General features: G+C 33.4%; 1 long non-coding RNA gene and 1 other non-coding gene across 4 annotated transcripts; both read right to left on the reverse strand.

Annotated features, from left to right (window-relative positions):
• Positions 1 to 5,086: 5,086 nt before the first annotated feature.
• On the reverse strand, positions 5,087 to 5,193 carry LOC133813251 (small nucleolar RNA R71). Its single transcript, XR_009884285.1, has one exon. It is a non-coding gene; the product is annotated as a small nucleolar RNA R71 (small nucleolar RNA).
• Positions 5,194 to 7,116: 1,923 nt separating this feature from the next.
• LOC133805804 (uncharacterized) lies at positions 7,117 to 11,976 on the reverse strand. Of its 3 annotated transcripts, XR_009879004.1 has the most exons (4): positions 11,611 to 11,976; positions 10,856 to 10,940; positions 7,460 to 10,684; positions 7,117 to 7,314 (listed from the first exon to the last, which is right to left on the reverse strand). It is a non-coding gene; the product is annotated as an uncharacterized LOC133805804 (long non-coding RNA). The 3 variants fall into 3 exon arrangements; XR_009879003.1 differs by having other exon boundaries at positions 7,117 to 10,678; XR_009879002.1 differs by having other exon boundaries at positions 7,117 to 10,684.
• Positions 11,977 to 12,652: the final 676 nt, after the last annotated feature.

The raw sequence follows: 12,652 nt of genomic DNA on the forward strand, positions 1-12,652 counted from the left end.
ATATTGATGACGATAATAACAAAAAAAAATTCAAAAGTTGCACTTTAATAACCAATTCTTTTTTGGGGGGGTAATTGTTGTACCCTAAAAATTAGCACGAGTCTAATAACTCAGTTCTGGTACAGCTAACAGATGAATACGTGGAAAAGCAACCAAGTAGAACCTCGTGAGCAGCTCGAGTTGGGACTTGAAAACACGACGTACAGGTTGTTATTAGATCGCCTCTTAGGATAACAATCCAGTTCGAGACCTAAAATGACCAGATCCACATTTGGGCGCTCTGAGCTTAATACGAACTAAGGTTCAGATAGTCTTTGAACACCAGTTCGAGTGAGATATTCAGCTCGTAAAAACCTGGTCATAACACATATTGAAGGATCCCAAGAGATTCAGAGGCTCCTTATACGCTCATTAATGCCCAGGCTGTGTTGCATATCTATCATTTATTATCTGATAACTCTACAAAATAGAGTTATTTGACCACTTTTTATGTGCTAATTGTTGCTTAAGTCTTGAGTTTTTAATTGATTTATTAAGTTTTTAAGTAATTTTGAATTTATTAGGTTTATTTTAATTTTATAGATTTTTGTGTAATTTTATAGTTATTTTGTTGTAAAATGTTGCAGTTAATTATTTGAATTATTGTTGTTTAGTTTAAGGTAAAAAAATGTTGTTTTATTGAACTTAAATGTTAAATATAAATTAAGTGATAATTAATATTTTCAAAGAATTAAATTGATTTATTTTATAGTTGAAAATATTTTATTATAATTTATTTTGTAGGGAATTTATGGTATTTTTGGGCTTTGAAAAGTGAGGAAAAGAAGAAATAAAAGTGGTATTTTTGCACTCAAACCCAAGCCGTGCCTCTCCTCCATTCACCCAACCAGCTCCCACGCAGTAGCTCCCTTCAGCTGCCCAACCAGCCCCCACGGGCCCGGTCCCACCAGCCGAGCACTCCTGCCCAGCAGCCCTTGGGCCCGCCTCCCTCCTCTCAGCCCAGCCCGCCTCCTCAGCACCCAAGCCTAATGCCAGGCAGCCAGGCCCATCCGAAGCTGCTTCATCCATTCACTCGGCCCACGCCAGCCTTGCTTCCCAGTTGCCCACAAGCATCACCCAGGACCAACCGAACTCCCTGCCTCCTATGCTAGCTGCCAGCCCAGCAAACAAAAGGAGCATGGTGTCTTGAGCCCAACAATTGCAAATTGTCCCCTTGTCCCACAATGTCCCAAAATACCAATTTTTTTACCCAAACTTTTCTACACATTTTACCCTAAAACATCATCATTACACCCTATAATTTACCTCTATTTGCCATATTATAATTAATTCAATTAATTTAATCAATTTAATTAATTTAAATTGATTATTTTAATACCCTTTTTTTTACTATAAATAAGGGAGTTTAGTGTGCATAATTGGAAGAAGAGGTTACCACACTACCATTCTACACTTTCAAGACCTCTCTATTTTCTTCTTTTTCTTCTTCTTTGTTGTAAATTTTCTATGTGTTTTTAGAGGAAAAATTTGGGAGTTCATCCTCCAAATTTTCCTATTTATGTTTGTAATTTTTAGTTTGTATTGGCTATTTTAGTTATGAGTTTCTAATCTTTTTAAGATTATTAAGGTGATGATGAAACAATATGTAACTAGATAGTATTTATTTTGTATGTTGATTTCCCATTTTGTGCAACAAAGTTTATGGAATTTTCTTCTTCAAATATCTTCTTTCATCTTAAATATCATGTATTTTGGATTGTTGGCACATATCTACACTTTGTTCTTCATTAGTGCAAAAACATAATATTCTTTGTGTAAGATGTATCATTAAATTGTACACATCCATGCTTAGAACAAAAATATTATGTTTTGCCTTATAAATAATGTTCATTGATTTATTTGTTATTTCATTAGATTGATTTACACTAAATGCTTTGAAATTATAATTTTGAAAAGTGAAGAAAAATCTTATCTTTTTAAAAGTAATTTGTGCTTAAAATTATAAATCTATTTGGAAAATGATAGTTTGATTTATTTTAACTATCACTAAAACTTGGGAATCAATGTACTTATAAATATTATTGAACTTATATTTTGTGGATTCTAATCCTTAATAATCTTATTTTACCATCTTGTTTACAATTATTAATTTAGTAATATATATTGTCTTTAATTTCTATATTATTGTCTTTTATTTTATTTTCATTATTAAAAAATCTCTTCAATCTTTGGAACTAGGTTAGAATTTATTAATTTTGGTTTAAAATAGTTTTATTTTCGATTTTAGACAACTCCTTTGGGTTTGATCTCGTGCTTACACGAACACTATATTCCATATACGATTCGTGCGCTTATGAGTATAAATATTTAAAACATACCCATTTTGGGTCCATCTTTATCCGAGATAGCAAAAGTATATTCTATTCTGTTATCAAATCATATCCCAATGTAAATGGGAATAATCTGTATTAAATGTATACCTTATTTATTCACGCAGTTACCCAAACCTGTCAAGAAAATTCTCCTATAAATAGGGATAATGGACAGGGAAGGGGACGACCTTTTTTGTATTACTAAACCTCTGCAGAAATTGTGAGAGAAAAGCAATAATATTGTTTCGTGGACTAGGTGGATTTTAACCACTGAACCAAGTAAAAGTTGTGTGTGTACGAAAGGGTTCTTATTATTTCATTTTGGTTTACAAATAAGCACTAATATCCTTATTAGATTTCTTAATCTACTGTTGGTGAAAAACCGCATCAACATTTTGGTGCTTTCGTTGAGAGGAAATTAATGCTTCACAAGTTTCAATCGACATTCATCATGGTGCTCACTCGATCGATGCATGACAATGAGATGGAGCATCTTGGTGGGCAGGAGGCCCATCATACTGCTATTCTGATAAGGTCATTTTTGTATTAATATTTGTTAAGTTTTTCTATGCTTGGATGGTGTTATGATATCATTTTTAGTAGTTTTAACTTAGTTTCGTGATTCTACAACATATTTTCTACATTGCATTTTATGATGATAAATCTGACATTTTGAGAGCAAGTGTAGTTTATAAATCATAGGTTGAAAAAGACTCACTGAGATGAGGTTAAAATAAAGTTTTTGAAGCATTCCAGGCTTTCGAGATTGAAATGTTGAAGTGGCGGCAGCGTACAAGCTTTCTAAGGTTGAGAAATGAAGAAATTGAATATAGGTCGCTGCTTATAAAATTTAGGCCGCGACACTTTAATTGGAATTGACGTTTCAGATTTTCTGTTCCAAACAGGCCGCTGCCCATATTTTTCAGGCCGCGGCCAACTGTGAAGGAAAGTGAGTTGGGTCGCTGCCCAGTTTTTTCAGGCTGATGCCTGCGTGACCAATTTCTGCACATATTTTGTTTTGGGTCGCGACCTGCGAAGTTGTTTTCAGATTTTTAATTAGAATTTAAAGGAGACTATACAAAATTTATTAGGGTTAATTTGAGAAGAGTTTATGATTGTTTAGGAGAGAAAAAGACTCAGACTACATTACTTTTGTTCATCAATCTAGTTTCTTTTCTTCCCTTAATCTCTTTAATCTTAATGATAATGATGTTTGTGCTTATGATTACTATTATGGAGTAGGTTCTTTTTAGGTTAAGGGTTAATTCAAAATCCAAGACATGAATTCTTGATTGTTGATAATGAATATTGTTCTTTAATTTCTCTCAATATTAAATTGTTTCTATTTTTCCAATTGAATGTTATGAATTTTGTGATTTCTTGTTAGGTGGCCAACTAATTAAGGTTTTACATTATTCAATTTTCATCTTACAATTACTACTCACCTAATAGTTTGGATTCTGAGTGTATGTGATAAATTGCAATTGATAGTGATGTCAAAAGAATTGTTCATTGTAATGAAAAATAGAACCTAGGTTAAATGAATTATATGCTTCATTAATTTATTGTCTATATTAACTTGTTTCCATAGGACTTAGCGCTTTATCTAAGTTAAATAGATTGTATGCTTCATAGATTTATTGCTTAGCTAAAAGAGTTAATTATTGAGCGCTTCGCCTTGATTGCTTATAATAGGGAGACTGAGATAATTGTCTGCTTCAGCATTATCTGCAGGGTTAATAGTTTAATTGAGAAATTAGAATAATATTTATTATTAGTGATTATGAATGATTGTTGAGGGTGGAGATTAACATTTAACTGTTTCTTACTATCGTAATATCAATCTTTATTTGCTTTCTAGTTTATGTTATTTAATTTTGAGTTAAAAATAAAAATCCCCTTCTTTATTAATTTTTATCTTTCGAATAATAAATTGAATAGTACTCCTTGTGGGTTCGACCCTTATTTATCACTACATTGAAATAGTTAGTATAAGGAACTAATAAAATCAATAATTAAATTTGATACGGCATACGACACCCATCAAATTTTTGGCGCCATTGCCGGAGACTATTGTTATTCTCTTTATTATTCAAATTTATTTGTTTGCGACTAATTAGTTTTTACTGTGGAATTGTCAGGTGTATATGTTTGGTGAGGACGATACACAAGATCGACTACAAAAGATTAAAGAAAATCTTGAGGCATCATCCGCATCACACTCTTCCAGAACTATCACTGATAATCCACTCTTTCAGCGTCATTATCAACGTGCAGAGTCTGTTAAAGAGCCATTATCATCTGAAAAAGAATCTGATTCTGACGATTCAGTTCGATCCTATAGAACAATGGCCCAGCAAAGGACGTTGAAAGAGTTGGCAGCGCCAGATCTTGACCAACAACCGCTTTGCATCCAGTATCCACCTTTGGATGTTAACTTTGAGTTGAAGTCGGGCCTCATCCACTTATTGTCTTCTTTCCATGGGCTGCCCGGTGAGGATCCGAATAAATATTTGAAGGAGTTTCATATTGTCTGTTCTAGTATGACACCTGCTGTAGTGACTAAAGAACAAATTAAGCTGCGAGCTTTTCCTTTCTCCCTGAAGGATGCAGCTAAAGAGTTGTTGTACTATCTTCCACCTGGTACTGTTGAAACTTGGAATGGTATGAAAACTATGTTCCTGGAACTATATTTTCCAGCATCTAAAGTTGGAAGCATAAGTAAAGAGATATGCGGTGAAAGACAATATACAAGGGAGTCTTTGTATGAATATTGGGAGAGATTTAAGCGGTTGTGTGCTAGTTGCCCTCATCATCAGATAAGTGAACAACTCCTCATCCAGTACTTTTACGAAGGATTACAATCACTAGATATGAGTATGATTGATGCAACCAGTGAGGGTGCACTAGTTGATAAGACTCCTGCTGCAGCCAGGAGCTTGATTTCTAATATGGCTGCTAATTCACAACAGTTTGGCATTCACCAAGATCCTACTCCACCACCCAAATCAGCTAATGAAGTGAACACCTCTAATGCTAATCAGCTTGGTCAATAATTGGCTCAATTAACTGCAGTGGTCCAACAACTTTCTTTAGGCCAACAGGTGCGACCATGTGGAATCTGTAAGGTTGTGGGGCATGCTACTAATACTTGCCCTACTTTATTTGAGGGAGAGGCTGAGGGTGTTAATGCTGTAGGAAATTTCTCTAGTTAATCACGTCAGATGTACTATGAACCATTTTTACAAACTTATAATCCTGGCTGGCGTGAACATCCAAATCTTCGTTATGGGAATCAACAACAAGTTGCTCCACAGTCTACACCTGCGAGACCACCTGGTTTCACTTTTCAACAACAATCTCAACATAATTTTGTACCTAGAACTATGAAAGCACCACAAGTTGCTCCACCACCAAGTGCCAAACCCTCTATTGAAGATTTAATCAATGCAATTGCTACAAATATGCTTCAGTTTCAACAAACTACCCAAGCATCCATCAAAATTTTGGAGAATCAGGTGGGACAACTAGCGACATCATATAACAAGTTGGAAGCTCATCTTTCTAATAAATTTCCTTCACAACCTGAGAGGAATCCCAAGGAGAATGTAAGTGCGCTAACACTTTAAAGTGGTGTACAATATGAGCCACCCACACAACCTTCATCGCCAACTACAGTGCAAAAGCAAGTAGTAGACAACTCCATCCATGATGAACCATCATTGCAGAAAAAGTCACATAAACCAACTATGCCAACCTATGTCCCTCGTCCGCCTTTTCCAAGCAGATTGAAAAAGTTTAAGAAATAGGAACCTGACAAGGAAATTCTTGAGACATTTCGCATAGTTGAGGTAAACATTCCATTACTTGACGCAATTAAACAAGTGCCACATTATGCTAAATTTTTGAAGGAGTTGTGCACGAATAAGAAGAAATTGAAGGGTGATGAAAAGAAAAGTGTGGGGGAGAACGTCTCTGTTGTTCTCCAAAAGAAGCTGCCACCAAAATGCAAGGATCCTGGAACCTTACAATTCCTTGTATGATTGGGAATAAAAGGATTGAGGAGTGTATGATAGATTTAGGAGTATCGATCAATGTCATGTCATATTCATCATATACTTCTTCAAATCTTGGGCCACTAAAGGAGACAGGAGTTATTGTTCAGCTGGCCGATCGCACTAATGTTTATCCTTTAGGGGTAGTTGAAGATGTGCTGGTAAAGGTTGATGGACTTATCTTTCCAGCAGATTTCTATATACTTGAAATGGGGGATGCATCAATACCAATCCGACACTAGTTTTATTTGGGAGGCCCACTACTACAAAAATGGGATTTCCCGACAGTTTTTAACTGTCGCTATTGAGCAATGACGACAGTCGACTAACTGTCGTATTTGCTTATGCCGGCATAAGGGTAGCTACGCCGACAGTTAATAGGTGTCGCCGTTACTGGCTACGCCAACAGTTAATACGTGTAGCCGTTGTTGGCAACACCGACAGTTAATACGTATCGCCGTAACATTAAATTATATATATAAATAATAATTTTTCGATACATATTTTTTAAAACTTTTAATTATATTTTTAGCAATTGAAGTTTGATATAAATTTAAGTAAAAAAATTACTCACATAATTAATTATTATTACCATAACTTGTAAAAAAATTATATTTATCATAATAAAATTTATATACATACAAAATTTATTCATATAATTGAAATGTAAATAATACATCAAATCTCCGTGAGACTAAATAATTCTCAATAAAAATTCATTATAATATTATAAATCCATAAACTTCAAAATATATAATACAACAAATCTCAACAAGACAACATAATTATCTTCTCTAAATCACTGCAAACTCAATCATGTTTCTTTTCTCAATATTCTTCCTAATAGATCTAGGCATCCACCTTAAAAGTCCGTCCTATGATATTCCCTGCACCAATGAATTAAAGACTTCAAATTATAATTAAATAGCATATCTTACCATAATATATTAACGAATGAATGAGAGAACCAACAATATAAATATGTAAAATTAGTTAAATAATCCTCTTAGAGATTATTAAACAAAAACTGACCTTGTAAGAATGCCGAGAAGGTTTGAGACGGAGACCAATGATGTTGTGAATTACAGTATAACAAAACTCCCAATTTAATAATAGAATATCCCCAATTTAATCATCATAAGGATTTCAAAAAGAAAAAAAGAATGACTTATTATGAGCACTTAAGAAACTTTGTATGCCTTTAAAAATATAAGAGCACAATAAGTCCTATAATCACCAACATAATAAGCATACTCATTATTTTAACAACATTGGCAAAAAAAAAAAAATGAATACCATAAATATAATTAACCATAATAATACTAGAAAGAAATATCCAACAAAAATATATTTATATATAGATATATATACATATATACCAAAATCAATAAATGTAAAAAATGAATCACAAAAAAGAACTTAATTACAATAGTACACATATATAATCTAAATCTAAATAAACATAACAAAATCAAAGGCAAAATATCTAACAAAAAATATATATACATAATATACACTAAAATCAACAAATCTAAAAAAAAAATTAAGCAATGACATCAAAACACAAATATACCCTAAAGCTGATTAACATAACAAGATAATAAACAAAGTCTTCAACACTAACAGAGTAAACACAACACAAATATGTCATAGAATACCAAATATAAAATTATATGATGGGTACCAAAAGCCACCAACAAAATAGTCTATATATATACATACCTTGAATCTGAATAAACATAACAAAATCAGAAGCAAAGTATCCAACAAAAAATATAAATACATAATATACACTAAAATTAATAAATCTAAAAAAATTAAGCACTGACACTAAAACAAAAATATACCCCGAAGCTGATAAAATCAATAAATGATAGTCCAAAAGAATGAAACTTAGAGTCCAATATAACTATGAATTATCAACCAATATGCTAATAATGTCTAACTTTTGTATAACACTTTATACTATTGAACCTAAACGTGATCATAAGAACCAAAAGTGATGATCAATGTTATAAATCACCTCACCAAAGACATCAGACAAGGGACAAAAAGAAAACTAACATCGTCTAAAACAAGAAGTACAAAAAGTTATGCTATATGTGTATGCCAACACGCAATAAGTACATTCATACAAGTATATGTTATAATCAAACCAATCAAACACAATTCAATTATAGGATAATCATAGACAAGTCTACATAAAACCGAACAACATTTTCCCCATACTAGCAACCAACTATTTGCCAATATCAATTCAAACAACACACGTTTTCTTTCTTATCTCCGCAGCACACAAATTTCTCAAATCCTACTTCACTAAAACATACAAGTTCTCAACCTTCCGTTATCACCGCAACATACAATATCAATCCCAGAACCTACTTCACTATGGATGAATATTTAAGATATTCAAACTCCTCTAACATTTGCATAGTATTAAAATAAAAGTTAGAGGCATACGTTTTACAAACTGTTGCAAAAAAAGTTTATTTGAAGTCTGTCTTAGCATATACCCACATTTGCAATGTTATAATATATAATGAATGTGAGTCAAATCCGAATTAAATAATTAAATAATAATGCAAAGAGGAGAAAATAAAATATAACTAAGGTATGACCAAGTATTTGTTGATATTATGATATTATATATGAATACCAAACTACATATATATGAGATTATGATATTTTTAGATTTTTAGTAATAGAAACTTAAAAATTTAGCAAAAAATTAATGTAACATTGCAAAATCAAATAATACACTTACTCTATATTAGAAAATAAGAGAATTCATTTTGAAATTAGGGAATTCAGATTTATCTAAACCCTAAACTCATACACAAACTAATGATTAATTAAAAGAAAATAATTCAATAATGAAAGAATTAAAAGAATTTTATAACAAGTAAATTGAATGCAATATGCAAGTTTTTAGTGGAGTCGGGAGAACGGCGAGACAGAGCTCTGATTTTTTTTGGGATAAGTACCCATGGCCATTGTTTTAAACTGTCAAGACTACATTACAATATGCAAACAAAAACAAATTATAAACACACAAAAGGCACCAACAATTATGTTATTATAATAATAAGTTACCATTAATTAGAAGCTGCATGAACAAGACAAACCAAATTCAAGAAACATATCATGTATAGCTAGATGCATATTACCATATATAATACTTGGCTTTTATTGATTTAGTTTTTCTCATTAAATGCGTTTCCAGCCTAAACACTAACTAATAAAACAGGAATTTTATTCCAAATTCTAAAATGATACCAAAGCCACATTTATGCCACTTGTTTTTTGCTGTCTTAATTGTTTGTTCATATAAAGAATAAAAAAAAACCCACCATTATGATGACGATGATACTTTCAACTTATCAAGGTTTGAAGGGAATAAATCAAATTTTAAACATAGATTTTGTTCTTTGATTCTACAATAATTATGGACTAGCACGTGGCCTTGATCATCAACCCAACTTCCACGTTATCTCATTATGTATAAATAAATAAACAGCCAAACAAAACTCAATAATTATTCTCTTTTTGTTTAATAGTAAGTAATTACTGCTCCATTGACATCTAATCATGTATTTAAGCTTTCTAATATGCATCCAGTTCAAACATATAACAATCTTTTTATAAAAACCACCTCTATAAACTAGATTCTTATTTGTGTCGCTTACTCTAAGAGAGTACTTGTAGTTGTAAACATTATAAATGATGATAACCAGTTGCCCATAATTGGTCCAACAAAGAGGGTTTTGCTTTACAACAACATTCTGATTCTTATCCTAGAAATAATAATGATTGCTGATATAGCCATACCTATAAAGAAATGATATAAGGGACTGATCTTAGCAAAATCAGTCATCACAACAACTTATACATACCTGCCGAGTACATACATACTTAACTATATGTACACAAGCCACCTGAAATGGGTTATCCTGTTGATAGCGCCACACAAAGTTTTTTGGGTTAATAATTGATTTTACACCCTTCGATTGACGACTAAGAAGCTAAGTTGAGGATGCCCATTATTGTGATTCTGGTTATTGTTGGATGACTAAGGCATGTGAAGTTGTTGTTGTTGTGTCTGGTGGCTACCAAAGTGATGCATGTCGGGCAGGTGGGAGGCGAGTTGGGGAGCGAGTCCTCGGTTGAACATATTGCCATTGATAGAGGGAACTTTCCCAAATGCTATCTTGAGGCGCTGAACTTCTTCCCTCAATTTTTCGTTCAGAGCTGTGGCTGAGAAAAAGAAAATAGCAACATGGATTCATTCCTTGAAAGAGTAAAAAGCAGAGAAGAGAATTTGGTTAACTTGAAATTGTTAATAGCTAGAAAAAACAAAAAACAAAATATCCATTTTCCATTTTCACAAGGCTCCCAAATGCTTCCCCTGGTGTAATAGAACCATACCCTCTCTGAGTTGTGCTTGTTGCTCCATAGCCTGTAACCGCATTTTGAGCTCCTTATTCTGAGCAGTTAACCCAACAGTATCCCTCTGCATCACATGAAAATACCAAGTATGAATAATGTGTGATCTATGACCTTAGTATCTTTGGTTCACTTTAAATTTGGTTTTTTGTTTACTCTTCTAACAGTCATTAAGGTGGTGAGCAGACACACCCAGTACAAAAGTTAGTATACAAAAGCAGTGATCACTGGTTCATACTTTCCTAGAAAAATAATCAATATCTTAAACAAAGAATACAGTAATCTCTAATTTAGTTAGCAAAACAACCAATAAACCGATAAATTTTAAAGGCTCACTAATACGAAGGTTCTAATTAAAATTAAAATACATATCAAATAACCGAAAACTCTGGTGTATGGGGGTTGAAAAGTGAATAACATTGTAAAAATGACAAGGACTCCCCATTTTTAACACCATAAGCAAGAAACAGGCCGGAAGTCTATACAGTTATATTTGATTAAATTGCTAAAACTTGAAACCCAGAAAAAGCAATCCAAAAGGAAAAAGATGGCAACACCATTGAATTCAATTTCGAACACAGATATCAATCCGCCCAAACAAGGGGGTTCAGCAAAATTCACACACTGGTGTCATAAATATGAAAAATTAAACAATACCCAATTGAACTCTCACCCTAATCTCAACAAACACAGCTTCAAATCCCTTAAAATCCAGAAGGGGACGCGGAACGACATACCTCTTAGTGCGAATGAGGTCAACGACATGGTCCCAAACCGTGATCCGAATCTGATTCAGTTCCAGAACCCTGAACTTGGGGCAGCTACCGAGAGCAACGGCATGGTGATCCAGAATGGGAGGAATAAGTAAAGTCCTGTTCAAAATGGTAGACATTAGAAGGGCGTTCTTGAACTCGGAGAGCTGGTTGCTGAAGCCACTGTGGGGCGCGTACCAGAGGACCTTTTGTCCATGGAATGAGTTGCAACGGGAAGATGTTTTAGAGAGAAGGGATTTAAGGATGAGAAAGTAGTAAGAAAGAAAGAGGAGGATGCAGAAGAAGAGGAAGGTGAGGGAGAGAGAACTATAGAAGATATAAACAATGTAAAGTTTGTTCCACTTTAAAGTTTAAAGTCAATTCTGTTATATGCTTTGTATATATATTTATTCTAATTAATATTTACTTACCTAGTTTTACTGCTATTTTCTAGCATTACTTTAGCTGAATTAGTTCTCCAAGATATATTGTAAATATCCTGTATTTGCCTATTTAAAGGCTGATAATATTAATGATAAAACTATCTCTTCTCTAAACTTTTATATGGTATCAGGAGCCCACACGATCCCACCTTATTATTCTTCTTTTTTTCTTCGGGGGAATGAGTAATCCACCATTCCTAATACTAATGAGCCTGCTAAACTATTTACTATTCTCCAATTACAAAACACCATCAAATTAACACCCACCAATTATATAGCCTGGAAAACTCAATTGCAAGCAACACTTCTTGGTTATGATATGTGGAAATATATCGATGGCTCTTTTCCTTCTCCTCCCAAAACCATCACCACTGGAAGTGTTTCTGCCCCAACCCAGCAACCTTGACTTGGTTCTGCCAAGATCGACTAGTTTTTGGTGCTCTCGTTGGGGCTCTTTCCCAAGATCTTGTACCTCTTGTCTCTCAAACTAGCACTGCCAAGGAGGCATGGGATATCCTTTCCTCCACATATGCTAGTACATCACGTGGTCATGTCAAACAAATAAAGACCCAGCTCTCCAAACT

The sequence above is a fragment of the Humulus lupulus genome, chromosome 1 (genome assembly GCF_963169125.1).
Source record: "Humulus lupulus chromosome 1, drHumLupu1.1, whole genome shotgun sequence".
NCBI classification, from domain to species: Eukaryota; Viridiplantae; Streptophyta; class Magnoliopsida; order Rosales; family Cannabaceae; genus Humulus; species Humulus lupulus.